Here is a 23847-nt window from a genome sequence, read left to right as displayed (position 1 = left end):
CCCGGTGGTGAAAAATTAAATTCGGATTTCGGCCTCATGTACATTGTATCCGCTCTTGTCTCCGGAAATTCACAAGTTGTCAACATCCGTTTTCAAACTCTCCCTGGAAATTGACCGCTAACCTTTTACTGAGTCCTACTTGGTGCTGAGATTATAGAACATTATAATGCTGTGACTAAATGGTATACAGTATATCCCTTATTTTTGTAAGTCCCAAACACTAAATACCGACCAAAATGAATTTCAGTGCAAGAGTGATCACATGTATTTTTAATTCAAATGTATCAACTTAAAAGAATGTGAGACATATTACTTTTTACCACTATCAGACCACTCAGGGGCAGATTTACCCATTTTAAAACGGGGGTTCCCAGGATAAAATGGGGGAGGGTCCAACTATACGTCCCCATTCAAATGCATTGTTTGTTAAAACAAAAACTGTTGCAACCCCCCCCCCCCCCCCCCCCCCCCAGGAAACCCCCACTCCGCTTGACAGTAAACTGGTTCAATATATATTAATGGTTTTGTCCTAAAAATTTTAAAACAATCCATAAAGGCAATAGAGAAATTGAATTAAAAAGGTAAACTTAAATTATATAATAAAACAAAGGGAAACGAATACATGTATTCTGGATGGAGAGTTGTCTCATTGGCACTCATACCACATCTTCTTATATCTATTCAACGTCCTTGGGGGACTAATAATGGACGAAATCGTTTCTAAAAAATCTAATTTTACTGCTCTCAATACACCTTATCGCTATTTGGTCCAATCCGGAAAAACAGTTACTTAGAGTAACTTAGACAACTTCCTGTTTGGGTAAACAGCAAAAATTATCAGCAAGACAATTAAAAATAATTTTTATGCCCCATTTTTGGGCTTTATGTTTTCTGGTCTGTGCATCCGTTCGTCCTTTGAAAGTTTCATTAGTTTGTCTGTCCGTCTGTCCTGCTTCAGGTTAAAGTTTTTGGTCAAGGTCCAATCAAATTGAAACTTAAACTTAGTACACATGTTCCCTTTGATATGATCTTTCTAATTTTAATGCCAAATAAGAGTTTTGACCCCAATTTCACAGTCCACTGAACATAGAAAATTATAGTGAGAGTCATGAGAGTGGGGCATCCGTGTACTTTGGACACATTCTTGTTTAGTCATGAATTACATTTTAGATTTATACTATGTAATGAATTTTGGTGACTGGACATTCATTTGCCATTGTTGAAGGTGCAAATTTATGTATCTTGGTGTGTGACACAGGCTGTTAAGAGCCCCTAATCAGTCCCCTACCCTCGAAGTGGGAGGGACTTTAGGTTTGCACTCCGTCTGTCTGTCTGTCCCTCCATCAGTTCTGCAAATCACTTTTCCACACTTTTTTTGTCATTCTTGAAGATAATGATTTGATATTTGGTGTTTTATTTTATCATGATAAGTTACAAATCAAGTTCAAATTTTGTTCCGGTCTAATGATTTTGTGCAGAGTTATGGTCCTTTGACTTTGAAAATTCACTAAAATAATCAGTTTTCCTCACTTTTTTGTCATTGATTCTTGAAGATATGGATTTGATAATTGGTATATAGTTTTATCATGACAAGTTACAGTTCAAGTTTGAATTTTTTTCTGGTCTGATAATTTTGTGCAGAGTTATGGTTCTTGGGCTTAGAAAATTCACTAAAATTATCAGTTTTCAACACTTTTTTTTGTCATGTTTGAATACATTGACAAGTTATAGATCAAGTTAGAACTTTGTTCCAATACAATGAATTTTTAACCGGTAGGGGACTATGTATTGCCATGCAATACTCACAGAATGCTTGTTTTTTTAAAGTAGCAGAATTACATACTGTTACTGTATGATACATAGATATTTCAATCTGGGGGCAGCAATGACATAAACATGTTAAACTGTATAAAGCATTTTTAGATCATCACTTGGCGTCTGTCGTTGTCATCGTCTGTCATTGTTATCTTTTACAAAAATCTTCTCCTGAAACTGCTAGGCCAAATTTAACTAAACTTGGCTGAAATCATTATTGGAGTATATAGTTTAAGAAATGTATCTGATAACCCCACCTGCCAACCAAGATGGCCAACTTGGCTAAAAATAGAACATAGGGGTAAATTTTAAGATTTGTCTTTGATCTTGAAAACCACTATAAATAGAGAAAATCTGACAGAACAAAAATGTTTAGTATGCCGAGCTCTACTATTTGTTCTATATGTCAAAACCGTTATATGACTTATGGGAGTTATTGCCCTTAAATGAAAAAAATTACCTTTTTTTTCTCAATATTGCTTATTATCTTGAAAACTATAACGTGTATAATAGATAGAGAAAAACATTAAAGAACCAGAATGATCAGGAAGACAAGTTCTACAAATAAGTCTAAAGATAGAAATCATTGGTCAATTCCTTATTAGAGTAAATTATTGCCTTTTAATGACTATTTTAAGTAATTTTTTTGTTTTGCCTTAGATCTTCATTATCATAAGATTATTTACCCCTATGTTCTATTTTTAGCCAAGTTGGCCATCCTGGTTGGCAGGTGGGGTTATCAGATACATTTCTTAAACATGTTAAACTATATACTCCAATAACGATTTTAGCCAAGTTTAATATATATTAAGATAGAAACTTAGATAAGCAAAAATGATGGGCAAGACGAGATCTTTGATAACAATGGAATGGAGTTATTGTCCTTTAATGTCGATTTAAAATTGTCTGTTTACATGGTTTACTTTTACAAAAATCTAATCTGAAACTTGTAGGTAAAATTTTACCAGACTTGGCTACAATCATCATTATAGTATCTATTTTTTTGTACAATATGTCCTCTTACACCGCCTACCAACGAAGATGGCTGACATGGCCAAAAATAGAACACAGGGTAAAATGCAAATTTTGTCCATTATTTCGAAAACTGTTATGAATTGAGAAAATCTGACAAGAGCAATGTTGGAGAGTGTCCCCTGTAGAATATGTACTTAAATCAAGGTCAACCACACAGGCTCTTTAGAGCCTATAGTTTTTTAGGAGTTAAAGAAATGGATGCTTTTTACATTCTATTGCTATGCAGATACATAATGTTACGAAGTTTTGTCTGTCATATATGTACATGTCCTTTATTACCTGATTTTCACTGTTGAGTTACTGCTAAGAATTTTTTTGAGAGTTTTTTTTGTTAGGTTTTTCATTGATTAAGTGTAAGTAATGATTGAAAGCTGTACATGTTGGCCAGCAGGGTTTATCTGATTTTGGACTCATTATTATGGTTTATTGGTTAATGTTTGGCTGTTTTAATTAGGTTTATGTATCATTTGCTACAAGCAATAGGATTACTATATTTGGTGAATTGCAGGATTGCAATGTGAACATGTCATATTTGTGTTATGTTTATGTTTATATTCTTTTTATTTTAAAAGCACTTGTTACATTTTATAATGATGTTTGAAACGGCTGTTAGTAGGCTGTTAAGTCTTTTTTGAAGATTTTTTTATTCCTTTTTGGAAACTATTTATGGGCTATAGATATTTAATTATCAAAATGTAGCACTATTTAGTTTCTGGATAGGTTGCAATTTTTCAACTGGATTTAGCAATTACTTTTAAGAGATGGTATTAGATTTGCATGAATTTTTTATTCAACAAAAGATCCTGATGTGCAAGTATATCCCTTAATTCTAAGTTTTGATTGTCATTATTTGTTTTTTATTTATTCTTATTTTTATTAGTTTGCGATTTAGGCAAATAGGTGGTACTTGTTTGAAAGATTCGGAAACTGTAGAACAGGGGTACTTGTTAAAATCATTCAGAAATTGTGGAAGTTGGCGAACTGGTTTATGGGATTATAACTATATATCCCTTCTGAGTAAGTTTGTTTAAAGGTTTGGTTAGCTTTGAGGTGAATGACAACATTTTTGTTGAGCCTGTGACTTTTGTCGCAGAAAACTCAACATAGGGTAGTGATCCAGCGGCGGCGTTAACTAACTTCTTAAAAGCTTAATATTTCAGAAGGTAGAAGACCTGGATGCTTCATACTTTGTATATAGATGCCTTATGATACGAAGTGTCCATCTGTCATATGTCCATTGTCCTTGACCTCATTTTCATGGTTCAATGACTACTTTAAAAAAAAGTTAAGATTTTTTGTAATGTTAATATCTCTCTTATAACTGTGGATTCATTATTATTCGTTGGATACCAATTTTCGTGGGTTTCGTGGGTACAGGTTAACCACGAATATAAATGTTCAACGAATTACAAATGTTAATTTGGCTTTCTATGCAGAGATTGGCAAAACCACGAAATCAAATATCCACGAAAATGCAAGTGTTCCTCAATCCACAAAAATAAATGAATCCACAGTATGAGTAATAGGATAACTATATTTGGTATGTGCGTACCTTGCAAGGTCATCATGCCTGTCAGACAGTTTTCACTTGACCTCGACCTCATTTCATGGATCAGTGAACAAGGTTAAGTTTTCGTGGTCAAGTCCATATCTGAGATACTATAAGCAATAGGTCTACTAGTTTTGGTGTATGTAATGATTGTAAGGTGTACATGTTCAACTGGCAGGTGTCATCTGACCTTGACCTCATTTTCAGGGTTCAGTGGTCATAGTTTAGTTTTTGTGATTTAGTCTGTTTTTCTTATACTGATTGCAGTAGGTCAACTATATTTGGTGTATGGAAATATTTTTAACGATGTACATGTCAGTCTGGCATGTTTTATTTGACCTTGACCTCATTTTCACGGTTCATTGCTAAATGTTAAGTTTTTTTGTTTTGTTCTGTTTTTCTAATACCATGAATACTGTATGCAGTAGGTCGACTATATTTTGTGTATGGAAATATTTAATGAAGTTCATGTTAGTCTGGCAGGTTTTGTTTGACCTTGACCTCATTTTCATGGTTCATTGCTTATGTTAAGTTTTTGTGTTTTGGTCTGTTTTTCTTAAACTTTAAGCAATAGGTCAACTATATTTGGTGTATGGAATGATTGTAAGGTGTATATGTCTGTCTGGCAGGTATCATCTGACCTTAACCTCATTCTCATGGTTGATTGGTCAATGTTCAGTTTTCCTGGTTAACTTTTTTTCTTAGATACCTTAAGCAATAGGTCAACTATATTTGATGCATGGAATGATTTTAAGGTGTACATGTCTGTCTGGCAGGGTTCATATGACCTTGACTTTTTTTCATGGTTCATTGGTCAGTATAGAATTTCCAAGGTTTGGTCTGTTTCTTTTATACTATAAGCAATAGGCCATCTATATTCTGTGTGGGATAGTATTAAAGGTGTACATGTATTTCTGGCTTGGTTTATCTGACCTTGACCTCATTTTCTTGGATCATAAATGTTAATGTGATATTTGTAGTAAAACTTTATATGTAGTACTATCAACTATCAACATAAAATCAATGGTCAGTATAGAAGGCGAGAGATTTCAGTGTGTGCACTATTGTTGTGTTTTGAATAGATTATTAACATAAAAGATTGGATGTGAAATACCTCATGTACCTGAACATGACATATAAGATGTCTGCATGTTGATTTATATTTATGAATTATGTCTTTGTATCAATGATAAAATTTAGTCAATGTTTTGACTAGTTTGTGATAATGAAAACCCTGATGTAATTATTTTTTCAGTAATACAGAAATTTCTTTCGTTAAAATCAAATGCATTGTTACAAACACAAGCGAAACAAAGAAGTTGCTATATGTAAACAACATCAAATAATTTGAAGTTGGCGAACATGCGTTATGTTTAGAAAGTAAGCGAACAGTGGTACTGTTTAGAATGCTTCCAAAGTTGAAGAATTTGAATAACAGGGGTACTATTAAGAATGTTTTAAGAATTTTGTGAACATGGGCACTGTTACCTTAAGAATGTTGGCGATCATGGGTACTGTTCAGGACGTGGGCGTCGTTGGCAGTGTTGGCGAACAGGGGTACTGTTCAGAATGTTGGCGACGTTGGCGAACAGGGGTACTGTTTAGAATGTTGGCGACGTTGGCGAACAGGGGTACTGTTCAGAATGTTGGCGACGTTGGCGACGTTGTCGAACAGGGGTACTGTTCAGAATGTTGGTGACGTTGGCGACGTTGGCGAACAGGGGTACTGTTCAGAATGTTGGCGACGTTGGCGAACAGGGGTACTGTTCAGAATGTTGGCGACGTTGGCGAACAAGGGTACTGTTTAGAATGTTGGCGACGTTGGCGAACAGGGGTACTGTTCAGAATGTTGGCGACGTTGGCGAACAGGGGTACTGTTCAGAATGTTGGCGACGTTGGCGAACAGGGGTACTGTTTAGAATGTTAGCGACGTTGGCGAACAGGGGTACTGTTCAGAATGTTGGCGACGTTGGCAAACAGGGGTCCTGTTCAGGATGTTGGCCACGTTGGCGACAAGGTTGGCGGGTTGGCGAACATTTCCCCAATCCTGTACCAGGGTATTAAAGAAGAAATGTTGATCCAATGACAACTTTTGTCATGCCATAACGTTATAAAGCACATTTCTCTATGTGTCGTAAATTCATAAACGACAACATGTTAGTTGTGTAGCATTGTATATAAATTTTTGCTGTTTCATGTAATTCGTCACTCTTCAATTACACACTTGTATCATCATGTCATTGACGCTCATTAATTTCCTTGCATTTTTCCAAATCAATTACATCTGCTGCATAGCATGTGACACGCTTATTAATCATCTTCTCTTCTTCTTCCATATACTGCCCACATTCAACTTTCTGAATATACTGGCAAAATTGGTTCTGCATGGTTAAAAACGGGATAAAAACAAATGTTCATCTTATTTTGTAAGGTTGGTCATTTGAGATTTGAATGTCTCAAATGACTGTGCTGTGGCGATCTCCGGGGGAAGTTTGTTCCAGTCTTTGGTGGTGTTCACAAAGAAGGACCATTTCCTGCAGTCTTTGGTTGCTGTTTGTACCATGTATCCATGCTGTTGTGTATGTCTGGATACTCTGGTTGGTCTCTGGAGGTACATGTCTTTGTTGATGGCTACTTTGTCGTTGACGATCTTGTACATCATTGCGAGCCTGGCCTCTCTGTGTCGTTCTTGGAGACTTTTCCAACCCAATTCATTAATCATGTCCGTGACACTTGATCTGTTTCTGTGGCGCTTGGTGACGTATAAGTCTTTGTCCTAAAAAATGGGTACAGGTGTCAATAATTTTAATGAATTGTTTAGAAAATGACGATTTTACAGTTCTTTGCCAAGTAGTATGAATATTCTTCCATGAAATTATTTGACATTCTTGTACATTATCCCGAAATCTTAATTTTCATTAGGATTACCAGATCTGGTTTTTTGTCATCATTTGTTTTGTCAATTGATGAATACATTTATAGACAATACTCGTCGTTAGAAAAAACTAAACATATTCAGTTCTGATGTTAAAATGACACCATAACTGAAATACAGAGTTTTAATTTTACTGTCTCGTTTTTTTTTCAAGAATGTTTATCAAATTGTGTAAATATCGTCTATAAACACTCTTGATACATTAGAGAATTACACATTTCTATTTTTCAAGAGCTACTTTCCCTAATAGTGTCATGTATAGGATACAGAAAAAGTTTATGCAAAATGGTCGCAGCTTTGAAAAAAGACTTGGGGTGGTGTTATCGAATGTATCTTAGGACAAAGACTTATCCTAAGACTATCCGAGGTCACATCTTTGTCCTAAGTCGTGTTCTTGAATCTCTCCTAACTTAGGATATGTCGCATTTTTTCTCCTAACTTTAGGACACTAAACTAGTTGTCTTAAGATGGCCCTATATAAAGTTCATTGGTCTATCTTTAACTACATCGTGATCATATATTTAAAAAACACCAAATGTAAGTATCTTGATTGGTCGTTGTAACCACCTGATAAAACTAGACACTCCATGTTTTAATTTTAATACACAAAGGGAAATAAATATACTTTGGTCGATACGAAAATTGATATGCAAGAGAGATAACTAAAATTGCGTAAAAAAGCAACGAGCATCTTTTTTTTTTGCGAATAATGAGGTATTATTTCTTACAAAATTTAATTAAAAAAAAAAACTTCTCAGGCAAAGTCTGTCTTCCGAAAATGCAAGTATTTTGCCTATGGGATACAAATGTATTTTGTAATCTTTAGATACATCGATAAGATGAAATATCGAGATGTTTTATTATTTTTAATGTTTTTAATTGGGGGATACTTAACTTACCAGTATTAATAATTTAAATTAATAACTTAAATATAAGAAAATGTGAATCTCTACAATCATTCAAAAAACAAATTCGTACCCAAAATAGTAAGGTCCCACTGTATTACTATGAAGGATGTCGTCTTGGTCAAATTCTTCATGCTCGCTTCAGAATGGATCCAAGTTCATTGAATTCTCACCTATTCCATCGTAATTTTTTAGTAGACTCCCCAAACTGTCGTTGTGGTGATGTAGAAACGAACTCTCACTTCTTGTTATCTTGCCTTATATACACCGATTAATGACATGAACTATTAGCTTCTGTTTCAGTTCTTCCTGTCCAAGTTGACACAAAAATTTTGCTTTTCGGATCAACGGTACTCTCAGATGAGCAAAATAGTAATTTTTGTTAGTTTGGTGCAGAAATACATTATCAAAAGCAAACGTTTTAACCCTTGATGTTACTGCTTCATCATTCAATAGGAACCAAAGCATTTCTCACTGTAAACATTACAAATATTCATGATTATTCTTTTTTCTCTATTGTATTTTTCACCTTTCAATATTTAAATATTTTTATGTATTGTTCAATAAGTGTATTATTTGTGTAATAGGAGACAGATTTGTAAAAGCAAATTTGCTTGTTTCTGAATCGTAAATATTTGTTTCAATTTTATAATATCGTTATGTGATGATTTATCTGAATAAATAGTGTTTAAACTAAGCCGGATAATTTATTGCCGTATCAATCTAGTCAAACACATCTGTTGAGGAATTGTTGTCCCGTGACGATAACTGATTATCTAAATGAAAACGATTATAATATTAGTTAATTTTCAGCTGTATTTCTATCGTCTTTACAATCCTTGGTCTGACTTCCCAATATAGACTGTTGATCGGTATTTACCGTCGAGAGCCAATTTTTTTTTTTTGTATATAAAGGAAGATAAGTCCACTATAAATTCGATAGTTGAGGGTCTGGATTTTTAATAAAAAAAGATTTAGATAAGACAGCTGGGCTATAGGCCAATCTGTCCGCTGTGAAAAACGTCAAAAAATGAAAGGAAATGGAAGAGGGAATATCGTCAACCATATCTAACTAATACATTGACTGATTCCTGTCCTTTTATCTGTTTGTCCCTGGAAACAAGGATGACTTAAGTAGGCAGTCCCTGGAAACAAGGATGACTTAAAGAGGCTCACCACTGTACAGGCCTCCCGTTTAGTGTAATGTTATTTGCGGAATTTGAAAAATTCTCAAAAATAAATACGATTTTCCCCATGCAGTATTGGTATGATGCTCGTCGTATATAACTAAATTTATAATGTAAAAACATACACTGCTATTTTAAATAAACTAAAATATATATACATGTTTTCACTGTTATTGCATAGCTTTACTGAAAATTATTAGCTCCTATGATCTCTTGTTTTAATTTTAAAATCCAAACTTTGAATGAATATGATAGCGAATTAATTTCATTCAACAGAATTTTATGCTTTAAATATAGAATGCCATTTTAAAAACATATGTTTAACACGAAAATATCATTATGGAGGCCCCTCATGGGGGTGTCCAAGTCATCAAATAATCACACTTTTTTTGCCAATATAATCACAAAATCATCAATTATTTTTTTAAACAAGATAATCAAATAATCAAAAATACAGTCCTAGATTATCAAATAATCATGAAATATTTGGTCTGGTAATCAAATAATCACTATAAAAGCGGCCAAGTAATTACATAATCAAAAACCCCATGAGGAGGCTCATCATATGCTCAGGTTGTCGTGTATAGCATTAAAATTACCCGTCAGAATTACACAATTTTCATAAATATATTATAACATACCTTGACAACTTTTTTTTTACTTTTGATGTTTTTATTTTGAAATATGTTTAAAAAGAATAAAAATGTTCAGTTATAAATGACTGTTGAGAAAGATTCGATATGATATCAGTAATTTCTTTAAAATGGATGTCAAAATTATCAGTTGAAAGAATGATTTATAAATATCATAGCGCTCGAATGATACAAAGTACAAAAATAAAAGAAGAAAAAAAGTAGTAAGTAAACATTTTTGCTATGGTAGTAAAAAGATCAGGACATAAAAAAGATAATGATTATCAACAAATTTAGAAGTAGACAGTGAGCGAAAAAAAAAGTTAATACTTAAAATATACTACTCTCGTTTCCGTGTTGTGAGAAATTTCAAGCATTATGAAATTTTCATTTAATTAAAAACGCACGTGTTAACCTAAAATTGTCATCATACATGTATAATTACATTACATTTATGTTTCATTATGATACGTTATTTTGATTGGATAACAGCAATCTCGCGTCATTCTGAAATTGACCTTCATTTCAAAATGAAATGTAACATTCATGATGACACGAGCTTCCACAATAAAGTGCACAGGTAAATAAAAGAAAAACTTGATAGAAACCGTGTTTTCATGATCCTAGCAAAAAAATGTAATTGTAAGTATTGAATGCTTCTTTTAGTTATTTTATAGGGTTGTAAAAGCATTGCGCACATTATTTTTAGAATGAAGCGCTTCATACAAAATGTACTGCGGTCAACGCTTTTACACCCCAATAAATTTATAAAAAGAAGCATTCAATTCTTAAATGAGACACTGGGAGATGGACTGAAATCCTACAGGCTACAAAAGGAACGAGTTTATATTTCAGATGGGATATCGGAAGAGTTTCAATTTTTTTTTATTTTTGAAAACCTCGAAAAAATACCTACTTGAAAAAACAAAGTTATGTTAGACCAAAAAAGTCTGTAATACAATATTTACACATGTACGCTGTCACGTAGTACACGATGTAAAACTTTCATTAATAAAATATCAGATCAGAACAGCGATCACGCCACGTCTCTTAAATTACGTGATCCATTTTCTACATTGAAAGTGTGTTAGTTTATGTCAATTTAAAATTCAGTCCTCATTGTTGTATATGTTTGTTTAATTATTTAATAGTAAATCAGTCGTATTTTGTATAAAATAAAATTGATTAGATCTGTAGACCCACGTCACAGATGTACGTAGAAAGGTATTATTAAACAAACACACTAAGTAATGTTAATGACTTCCTGTAAAATGATCATGTTTAATCTGATTTCACCTGTGACGATACTCATTAACTTTTCATTTGTAACAGTCGCACGGAATAAAATGTGAGTATTTCATATTCTTTTATATTAATCATAACAATTTATAACATCTGCGCCTCAATTGCTTCAAATTGCTTCAAAATTTTCAACTACACTGTGACTGCAAATGGCACTGATATGTATGTAGATTACATGTATGAACAATTGTGTGACAATCATCTTAAGTTGTAAGCATTGCAATCATTCATATTTTGCGTAAATGCAAATTTAGGTTTTTGTAAAGTTTAAAAGAAAAAAAATCACGAATCAACATCAATTAGTTTAAATCAAATCGATAATACGTATGACATGTTCAGCAATTTTGATCTGATGACATGTTTGATCTGGTGACATGTTCAGCAATTTTTGATCTGTGATATGTTCAGTAATTTTGATCTGAGGACATGTTCAGCAATTTTGATCTGGTGACATGTTCGGTAATTTGAATCGGATGACATGTTCAGCAATTTTAATCGGATGACATGTTCAGTATTTGAATCGGATGACATGTTCAGCATTTTTGATCTGATAACATGTTCAGCTATTTTAATTGGATGACATGTTCAGCAATTTTAATCTGATGACATGTTCAGCAAATTTTAATCTGATGACATATTCAGCAATATGCAAAAGTGTTATTTGAACATTGTGAAAAAAATAAGATTCTAATCAGCATGTATATCACAAGTCGATCAATCTAAACGAAACACAAACTCGATCTTATTTACACTTATGTACCAAAAATCAGACCAACTTCTGAAGGCTTGAAGGAAAATGTCCGAACAAGAGTTTGATTTCAACATGATTATGAAGGATCGAAGGGTCAAAGACAGAATGAAGGACATGTGAAACAAACTTTGTGACATGTAGAGGCGGGACATACAAATACATATCTAGAAAATTATATATTTGTTTACATACCACAATATAAAGAAACTCCGCGAATTGATTTGCGCCTACATGCAGCCAATAATTTATTAGTATAGTATTGGTTTTAAGTATCGATTAACTAAATGTAGAAGAATTTTCATTGAATTTCTTTCCCGCGATTTTTTTGTTGATTTATGGCGGACAGAGATTGATATAGACAGTTGCTTCATTGCTGTGTTCGACTCAAACTATGACTTCGTCAATTCAGTCAAATTTTCTTTTTTCAACTATTGTATGAACACACCTGATAAGTAATACGTTCAATTGTACAAATGATATGTAGTGAAAATCACAAGTGTAAGAGGTGTAAGTTGTCAGTTAGACCAATCATATTTCTTTTGGAGGGGACATAGTATTTATTTTATAAAAAGTTTGGTTCTAAATTTTCAAGAAAAATATATAATCAAAAAGGAAGTGAAAACAGTCATTCTATTAAATAGAATCTTTAAAAAAATGTAAAAGAAACATAAATCTTGATCATGTATGATTTTAATAGAAACGAATTGTTTTTAATTAAAGTTAAAAAAATGTTTATTCCGAGAAATAAAACATGCACTTGCCCCCGAAAAAGATAAATGCTCGGTCCCTTACGCTCTCGCTAATGGTAAATCACCGTGTATCAAAATTCCGATCACCCCTAGTTTTGTTTAAACGTGGTTCGTGTTGCTCTTGGTTTAGTTTCAAGTGTTGTTCCTGGTGCTTTTTTTTATTTTTCAATATCTGTGTTGTTTATACCAGTAACAGTCTCGTCTATCCTTTGTCATGAAAAACGTATTTCTTTTTCAATTTTCACAGTCAAGTTTCAGGGTTAGTACATTTACTTAACCGATGGTTTATTAGTTTGGTCTCAGATATCTAAGGGTTAAATAAGAGTCAAATAACAATTCGCTATTGCGAAATCACTTGATATAACATATCTTCGTAACACGACGGCTGTCGCATGTGGAGCAGGATCGCTTACCCTTCCGGAGCACATGAGATCACCCCCGGTTTTTGGTGGGGTTTGTTTTCCTCGGTTTTAGTTTTCGATGTTGTGTTTTGTGTAATGTTGTTTTTCTTTTCGTCGTGAGGGCCTCGGTGGTCGAGTGGTCTAAGCAGTCGAACTTCTGTATCACTAGCCTGTCAACTCTGAGGTTGTGAGTTCGAATCCCGCACGTGGCAGGTGCACTCGACTCAAATCTTAATTGACTACGATTGTTAGTTTTCATACCGAAGGTTGGTTGTTCTCTCCGGGCACCCCGGCATCCTCTACCAATAAAAACTGACCGCCACGAAATAGCACAATATTGTTGAAAGTGGCGTTAAACACCAATCAATCAATCAAACAATCTTTTCGTTTTTTTTTTCTGTTATGGCATTGTTAGCTAGTTTGTTTTCGACTTATGAATTTGAATATCCCTTTGGTATCTTTCGCATCTCTTCTCCTTATCGCCAAAGAACTATTGTTTAACACCTACTTACGAATTAATTTCATGTATAACCGCGTATATATGTCAAACATGATTAGCTAGGATTTATGTATTTTAACGGAACCGCGTCAAAGTTGCTACACAATAACGGAACAAATGGTTTCCGGATAAAGACCCCTGACAGGAGCGAATTAACAGTATTTCATATCTTGGATAATTTGCCAAGCTAGCCTACTATGAGTTTCCTTTAAAGGAAATAAATTCGGATCAAATCATAATATAATCAGGTATAATGAATTGATTATTTCACTAAAGAAAGATGATTATAAGCTGGATATATGATTGTAGTGGACTTCCTTTATATACAAAAAATAAATTGCCACTCGAAGGTAAATACCGATCAACAATCAATTCTTGATTACTTTAAGCACATTATGCTTATCAGTGCAATAAATACAAATACATCTTTTATAACACAACATGACATAATACATCAGAGAAGCAAATAAATATCAAGTATTGACCACTAACAGTTCGGTACTATGATAAAGTGCATTAAACAAGAATTTACACAAATTACGCAAATCTTTGATATTTTCAGTACTGAGAAGTTGCACTAATTTGAACGACGATGGACGTCTATAATAATAAGGTTTAATACACTGTCTCCTTAAGTCTCTATATCATTCACATTGTAAAACAAAATGGAATTCATCTTCAGTGGTATTCAAAGTACAAAGAGTACACTTTCTATCTAACCTACTTACTCCATGATAACGGCCTACTTCAACAAACAAATTATGTGAAGACAATCTAAGCCGAGTTAAATACACTCTAAAATTCATATGTTTAGTTAGATAATTCTGTAAACATACATTATTGACAATATATGTATATGAATAATACTTAATAGATGAAATGTTCATTTGATCATTTAAAGTCTGTTTTGCTTGATCATATGTCCTTATTTTTACAAATAATAATAAATTTGTATCAAATATCAAATTGTCTTGGTTATACCAAATCTCATTTAAACCTAAGTTAAATAATAATTGTTGTAGTTGATAAATCCAACTGCTTCTAATATTACAGAAATTATACAGTTGTTCCCTGTAGCAGTTTTTGAGAATACAGTTGCTTGTGGATAATAATTTTAACCAGTACTTCACTATTTTGTACATTCTAACATATATCAAAGGATATCTACCCAATTCAAAATAAACCATAACATTTGTTGTACACTGTTTGACACCTAATATATTTTTGCAAAAATCAAGTTGTATTTTTTCAATATTTGGAGCTTTATGGAAGCCCCATATTTCACAACCATAACATAGAATACTACTAATGTAAGTATCAAACAAATTCAAATATGTAAAAACATTCAAATACAATGATGAAACCTTCGACTTTAAACCAAATACAGCTTTTCTACTTTGCTCAGCTAAATGTTTTTGAGCTTTAGCAAATTTACCGTTAAAATTTAACAGTACACCAAGGTAACAAAATTCATTCACTATGCCAATAGCATTGCCATCATAATACCAAATTTCTTCGTCTTTCACAAAACCTCCGTTTCTAAATACCATAATTTTTGTTCTGGCAATATTTACAGTCAAACCCCATTTACTAGTATATAATAATAATGTGTCTAACATATCTTGCAAGCCAATAACTCAATCAGAAAATAAAATCATGTCATCAGCGTACATAAGTAAAAATAATGATAAGTCTTGTACTTCATATGGTATATTACTATTACATAGGAATTCCATTTCAAAGTCATTGACATATAACGAAAAAAGTATAGGAGAAAGAATTTCCCCTTGCATAAGACCAACTGAACTTGTAAACTGCTCAGAATAAAAACCATCAATTTTCACACATACTTTTACTGTAGAATACATTGATTTTAAAACAGACAGCAATTTGCCTGTTATACCAACTCTTGATAGTTTCAACCATAAGTTAATAGATATAGGAAGATGTGGTATGAGTGCCAATGAGACAACTCTCCATCCAAGTAACAATTTATAAAAGTAAACCATTATAGGTCAAGGTACGGCCTTCAACACGGAGCATTGGCTCACACCGAACAGCAAGCTATAAAGGGTCCCAAAAATTACTAGTGTAAAACCATTCAAACGAGAAAGTCTAGTTACGGAGTCAAATGCCGATTGTAGTCAACGAAACAGCAATAGAAACGTTTTTTTCTTGAAAAGTGCTTTCTGGACGAGTGTCAACAAACAATAAATTGCATCAACAGTGCTGCTACCAGGGCGATATCCAAATTGCGCATCTGTAATAATATCATTATTCTCAGACCATTTAATTAGTCTTGAATTTATAATAGATGTAAACCAAACTGATTCCACGATAGTTCGCTGGATCGGACGAGTCGCCTTTTTTAAAAACATGAATTAACACTGCGAGTGCCCAAGATTTCGGAAAATGTCCTGATGCTAATATCCTATTGAATATTTCCTCTAGGAACGATAGCAGAATATCCTTGAATTCAATAAATAACTCGTTAAATGTACCATCAGTACCAAGACTTTTACCATGTTTAAGGTAAGAAATACACTTCAGAATTTCATCTTGTGTAATAATTCGATCAAGTTCATCAATCGATCAATCAAATGAATGTCGTAGAGTTTTTATTTTCCATACAATCAATGTTTTTTTCTTGACATGTGATACTAATAATGATAATAAAAAAGATTTAGATAAGACAGCTCGGCCTATAGACCAATCTGCCCGCTGTGAAAAACGTCAAAAAATGAAAGGAAATGGAAGAGGGAATACCGTCTACCATATCTAACTAATACATTGACTGATTCCTGTCCTTTTATCTGTTTGTCCCTGGAAACAAGGATGACTTAAGGAGGCAGTCCCTGGAAACAAGGATGACTTAAAGAGGCTCACCACTGAATAGGTCTCCCGTTTAGATTAATGTTAAATATGCGGAATTTGAAAAATTCTCAAAAATAAATACGATTTTCTCCATGCAGTATTGGCATGATGCTCATCGTATATAACATTAAGTACTTTACAAAAATCAATTAATTACCAATTAAAGAAATAACTCAGTTTCAAACACTGCCGCCAAAACGTCACAACTTACAACTAGCGCATCTTCAAAATTTTGTGCGTACTAACTTGATGAGTCTCACGTTGTTTCTGTTCTGCATAAGCAGACGCTACTTCGTTTTTTTATTTCTCTTTGCGAAATGAGATAGTAGTGGATTACCCCCTCTCCCCGCCCAAGATACCCGTATGTAGCAGAGAGAGATCCAGTCTACATTTGCTATTGTATGCATGGTACCGTTAAATAGTTTCTCTCGGGTTGGGTGTTAAGTTAAATAGTATCTCTCGGGTTGGGAGTTAAGTCAAATAGTATTTCTCGGAATGGTTGTTAAGTTAAATAGTATCTCTCGGGTTGGGTGTTAAGTTAAATAGTATCTCTCGGGTTGGGTGTTAAGTTAAATAGTATCTCTCGGGTTGGGTGTTAAGCAAGTTTGTTCCCTTTTTAGGTTAAAGATGCTTTTGCGGAACTTATAAGCCCAGACATATCATATATGTACTGGTTTCTTGCTTCAAATACAATATTGCATTCAAATACTTTTATAGTATGTTTCAAGTTATCATTTCATGGACATTTTTTTATCGAAGCAGGTCTCACTTCGGAATTGCAATTAGATTCAATAGTTTTCTGATTGTCCCATACTTACTGTAACATGTTTGATAGAGAAAGTGAAAAGTTAACCTATAAGAGACAACGAAAAACCATGAGTATTTTGGATACTCAACGACATAATTTCAAAAGGAAAAAAGTTTCTACATATTTGTATATTTTAAACTACATTCCGGTGACACATTTGTTTACTCTAAAAAAAGTTGCGATTCGAAGTAGAATTATCCGACATTGTAAGTGCGAATGCCATGTAAACTTTCCTTTCTACATGTATTTACGTTCATTGCTTAGTTAATAGGAAATCAATCAAAACTCATTATTATGTATGTATACACGTAGATATCAACGGATGGTATCGATACGTATATTAAACTTAGATTAACAAACGTCGCTATTTTCTTATTGTATGTAATCAAATATCAAAACATACGTTCATTGTTTAGTTAATGGGAAATCAATCAAAACTAATTATTATGCAGATACAGATACGCAGATATTAACGGATTGCATCGACACGTATTTTAAACTTTAAATTAACAAACGTTGCTATTTTCTTATTGAATGTAATCAAATATTAAACATACTGTGTAGAAGTTTTTCACAGTTTAAATATTTACTGATTGAATTTATGTAAGACAGTTGTATTGCCTGTCAGCTGACGAAACAGGTTTATATTCGTATTAATGACGTAAGCCTTGTTGTGAGAGCACCGTAGAAAAAATTCCAGTCTCAATAAATTTTAAATAAACGCCCATTTTATTCACCTCCTTCTTCTTCCAGTTATATCTGAGTATTGGCAATCCTCTCTATTAAATATCTATACCCCTATGGTTTACCACGCTGTCGTGTCTATTTGTCATCACTAGCGTGTTGTATATAGGCAAGAAATTGTACTCGACACATAGTTATCTACGCGTGGTATTTTTTTAAGACAAGCTCGCTATATATCGTGTTGACGAAACCAGGGTTTTAAAAAAGATGAATGGTCAGTTTTCTAACTCTTGCCGCAAAATGGACCAGGGCATATTTATTATATAAACGTGCCGGTCGTCGTTCATTTTTTTCGGCGTTCCAACAGCTATATGATTAATTTTTGTCAATTTTGTATGCAATTTAATTATAAAGGTTTTTATCACAATATCCCGGAAAATCGAAAATCAGTGCCTATCAACTTTTTTAAGTTCTGCCCTTTGGAAATACAAATTGAAGAGAAATATTGTTAAATTAATACCAGAGGTTTGTGATATCAATTTCTGGTACGGTTTGAAATTCAGCACCGACCAAATTTATTAACGGGAGTTAAAATATACTTTGTACATGTAAGTTCCTTGCAAAAACTCATATGAAAATTGCATTGTAAGCACTCTAACGCCTAAATTTCTTGTCGGATTTTAATGAGATTTTCTTCAAAAGATATATATCAGCAATGTTTACAACAAAATCAAAAACTTAGCACTGATCAGTCAATTTTACATTAGTCATTACCCTTGGAAATTAAATTTATAAGTAAAATTGCACTTTAAGGACTTTCATGCCAAAGTCTTAAAATAATTATAACAAAGACTGTACTTTTAATAAATATCTTAGCAAATTTTCGGACGAGTTCAATAATCAGCGATGATGAACTATTTTAACGGAAGTTTTTGCCCCTTGAAAATAGACATTACATTGTAAATTGCATTGCAAGCACTTTCATGCCTACATTTCTTGTCGGATGTTTATGAAAAATGTTGAATTAACGAAAAGAAATAATTGGAGTTGTTGCCCTTGAACAAATAATATATTTGAATAAACATAAGACAACTGGACACAGTTCTTTACGAAGTTTTAACAAATTGATATACAGATTTGTTTTGTTTGTATTAGATCATCCTCTGTACAAGGAGTGTGTCCCAATCCCGAGCCCTTCTAAATTCGCCACTGACTCGGATACTTCAACAAGCAAATGACGCTTTTATTTCCATTGGCGAATGACCACGTCCACGGTTTAGAGCAGATCTATTTTAAATTTTGTGATTTTTTGAATAATCAAAAGTTCATACAAGTAGATACCTAAAAACAATACAGAAAACATACCAAAAACTCAGTAAAACAAATATTGTAAACACATATTAACACACTTTTACCTTAAAAATAATTATACTAAATATCATCGTATATATGAATGCGCACAGTTTCTGAAATCTATAGTCGAACGTACTTACATGTAACTTGCTGATATAGAAATTTCACCTTTCTACAATATATAAATGTTTAGGTTACAAATCTTTTGTTCTTTTTGTACGTTTCATGAAATTTCAGGTTCGAATCTTAATGTGAAAAAAGAATACTCGTTTGTTCAAATTTTGCCAAGAGTCGTGAATCAAGGCTTTCGGTTGTCAATAGGAATACAAGTTACGGTTATACATGATAGCTTTTTGATATGGTTTGTAGGCTTTTCACAAACCAACTCTTCACAGATATCAGGCTTAAACGTAAACATCTGTGAGAGTCAATAGAATTCTAGTGGCTCCCAGGTGGTAAGAATAATTATCAACTAGTGATTTCACTTAAATGTAGATATAAAGCATGAAACGTTTCCTCTCTATTTCTATCACTCAATAAATTCCAACAAGTTTAGTAATAACACTTTTCATCCAATTACCTCATCAAGTGTTTTTCAATCAAAACGTTTACTGCAGTAATAATAAAGAATGAATTATTTTGTACTCTCTGAATCCCCAAAGAAAGTTTATTACGTAATATGTATATAAGAAAAACGTTTAACGATGACACTTCAGATAATATTATTTCTGTATGATAAATCGATGATAAAACAAAGTGATCAAAGAAATTAAGCTTAAAAAATTGTATATTCATTTTTTTCTATAAACCAAAAACATATAGTGCGATGCCTTAAATGAGATAACGACAATTCCCAGTATATATTTTTACTCCTCAAAAATATTGAATTCGGTTTTTGTACATGATTTTACTATCATTCATCAATTTCACATTTTTGTAAGTAATCATGGTAATTTGGTTTGAAATATCTGATAGATCTAGCAATAAGTATGAAGTTGATTTCTCTTTAGTCAAGGTCATAACGCAATTTCTTTATAGTCAAGGTCATAAGGTAATTTCTTTATAGTCAAGGTCATTGGGGTGTTAGTGTAATGTATCTCGTGAAGAATTTGGTTTCAACATATTAAAACTTCTAATTTTCCAAATGTAAATAAATACAAACTTTTAAATCCCAGCAATTGTATACTTATGTATGTAAAGTTCTTCACAGTTTTATGAATGAATTTTTTCGTGATTTATCGTTTAAAATCAATTTTCCGTCATCGCATTCCAATTTTGCACAGATGCATATTAAAATATTTATATCTTCGCAAATTTCCTTTTGTGATGTTTAGTGTTTATTTACTTTTTAGCTTTGCTATTTGTATACCGCAATGATATACATTTTCGACCTTTTTGGCCTTTATTGCCAGTATAAGCTGTAAATTAGATCCGTCGTCTGTCCATCCAGAAACTTCGTCTTATATCCTTAATTTACAACCCAGTGGGTGAATTGGAAATGTTAAACTTGATTATTTCAATTTCTAGACAGTACTGTTTCAATAGCGTGTCGGTTTGTGGAGCCGACCAACTAACATAGGCACAAAACGAGCAAATTCGTGATAGCTTTCATTGTAAATATTGAGTGTTTTATAGTGTATTATTAATACATAAATAGAAACATGTAGCATGCAGAACAGTGTCATTGTTTAAATGGCACCCAAAGGGTATTAATTGCATTTTGAAGTTTCAATTAATGGTTTATGGTCAAACTAATTAGTATGAGTGGTTCTGGTTCCCTCCTAGAGAAATAAATCAGGTAAGGGCAAATTGGAATTCTTTTATTTTGCTACAATGTATTACACTGAGTAAATATAGACAGACCTACAATTGTATCGCCATTCACTACATAACCGTACATTTCAATAAAACTTTAGAGTACGGTAGACATTTTGGGCCATAAAAATATAGACGGAGAAACCACAAATATTTTTCATTGTTATGTTGGCATATTATAAAAGTTGATCGATGTCCCTTTGTATTTCAAAAGTATTCGATTCCTAAATAAAAATCTAAAAATAAGAAGATGTGGTATGATTGCCATTGAGAAAATCCTACACCACAGACCAAATGGCGTAGAAGGTTATCAACTATAGGTCACCGTACGGCCTTCAACAAAAAATCCCCCACCACAGACCAAATGGCGTAAAAGGTTATCAACTATAGGTCACCGTACGGCCTTCAACAAAAAATCTTCCACCACAGACCACATGGCGTAGAAGGTTATCGACTATAGGTCACCGTACGTCCTTCAACAAAAAATCCTCCACCACAGACCAAATGGCGTAGAAGGTTATCAACTATTTAGGTCACCGTACGACCTCCAACAAAAAATCCTCCACCACAGACCAAATGGCGTAGAAGGTTATCGACTATATAGGTCACCGTACGTCCTTCAACAAAAAATCCTCAATCACAGACCAAATGACGTAGAAGGTTATCGACAATATAGGTCACCGTATGTGCTTCAACAAAAAATCCTCCACCATAGACCAAATGGCGTAGAAGGTTATCGACTATATAGGTCACCGTACGTCCTTCAACAGAAAATCCTTCACCACAGACCAAATGGCGTAGAAGGTTATCGACTATAGGTCACCGTACGTCCTTCAACAAAAAATCCACCACCACAGACCAAATGGCGTAGAAGGTTATCGACTATATAGGTCACTGTACGGCCTTCAACAAAAAATCCTCCATCACAGACCAAATGGCGTAGAAGGTTATCGACTATAGGTCACCGTACGTCCTTCAACAAAAGGCAAAACACATACCGCATTTCGCTTAGGTTCGTTGATTAGGATTAATAAAAAGAGTAATTATCTATAAGTGATCTAGCATGATTGCCGTGAGAGCGGGAGTTGTAGCCGTGTGTTAAAAGTTGTTGTTTACTGCTTCATTAATCACGCAGTCTTTATATCAGACCATAGACTAGTTGACTGTGTCTGGGTTGGTGGCATAATCTTTATGCAGACGGTTATACCTCGTCAAGTAGTATCGTTTAAATTCGGCTCGGGATGTCGGTTTTAAAATTCAAAGCAGAGTTCATGGTCATATCAGATTAACATGATGTCACCCTAAAATGATTAAAACATCTGCCACTGGACGGTTCACGCCAATAAATCCATCCATTCATAAAAAAAAAATTCAGCTACTTTGCGGTCTTTAAAAGAACATACATTTACTTTTTTAGTAATTATGCTTCTCGAATAAAACATTCTAATGTAACATCGTTTGTAACGTTCATTTTGATTGGGTAACGTCACCAATTTTCATGGCATCAATTCACAATTGATGCTATGAAAATGTACGTGCAAGCGCAGACGACGTATTACAGATTTTAAATGTATGATTTGACGTTGTTTTCTGTCAGTTTCATAAGAATGGAGATAACAATATTGTATTTTAAGCTCCGACGGCATCAATTGGTGATCTGATCGGAGCTTAAAATACAATACAGTTATCTCCTTAATCTATATACATTGAGCAATAACCGACTTCCGTAATAAGGTACATGTAACTCGTGCCGCAAGATTAATTTGAAACGTGTAGACAAATCGTTTAAATCTATAATGCTAATCATATAATAACATTGACCTTGCAGACATAATTTGTTTACAGTGTCGATTTAAAAAAGATTTCTAGCATAGATATGCATCCAATGTGCCTCAAATTAAATATCAAGTAACATACAAATTTACAGGGAAATAGATTACTTATGGTAAGTTTAATTTTTGTTTTGACGATTTTTTAAGATCTTAAGAAATTCTGTTGTTAAGTTCATGCATTATTTGAGATTTTCTATCTGGTGTATACTCAATTATTTATAAAACTTGTATAATTATAAAAATGTATCTATCAACGCTAACTAAAATCGATTGTTTTTTAATCCGCAGAGAGGACACCTAAAACAAATGAATTTATTATTTTACAAGCAGTATACGTATTTAATCCGCAGAGAGGTCACCTCAAACAAATGAATTTATTATTTTACAAGCAGTATACGTATTCCAAAAAGCTTGCAAAACAGATTTCAACAGCAATTTACATGTATGTATATTTCCGAACTATATATCAAATCTGATGAAAGACAATTATATTTCTAATAGATGGCAAATATATATTCGAAGCCCATTATGAGTTGACGGGGCGGATCCAGGATTTTGAGAAAAAGGGGAAGCGGAGTGGGTGCACCAACTAGGCAACGTTATAGAGTTGGACTTTTTAAAAGTCTATGGCTTTACCTAAACCATATATGTAGCTCTGTATTAAGGGAGGTTATTAGTCCGTCTGTCTGTCTGTCTGTCTGTCTGTCTGTCTGTCTGTCCA

At 33.3% G+C, this 23847-nt stretch overlaps 1 protein-coding gene across 3 annotated transcripts in view; it reads left to right on the top strand.

The window, feature by feature from the left end:
* Positions 1–11306: 11306 nt before the first annotated feature.
* Positions 11307–23847, top strand: part of LOC127710980 (protein ABHD15-like) — a 30293-nt gene continuing 17752 nt past the window's right edge. The window contains exon 1 of one of the 3 annotated variants that reach the window (XM_052216926.1): positions 11307–11406. The gene's annotated coding sequence lies outside the window, so the exon portion shown is untranslated. Of the gene's footprint in view, positions 11407–23116; positions 23240–23404; positions 23569–23847 lie in introns of those variants that run through there. The other 2 variants (XM_052216927.1, XM_052216928.1) reach the window with 2 other exon arrangements.

The sequence above is a fragment of the Mytilus californianus genome, unplaced genomic scaffold (genome assembly GCF_021869535.1).
Source record: "Mytilus californianus isolate M0D057914Y unplaced genomic scaffold, xbMytCali1.0.p SCAF_8, whole genome shotgun sequence".
NCBI lineage: Eukaryota > Metazoa > Mollusca > Bivalvia > Mytilida > Mytilidae > Mytilus > Mytilus californianus.
The sequence above is the reverse complement of the archived record's forward strand: the minus strand, read 5'-3'. Positions and strand labels throughout refer to the sequence as shown.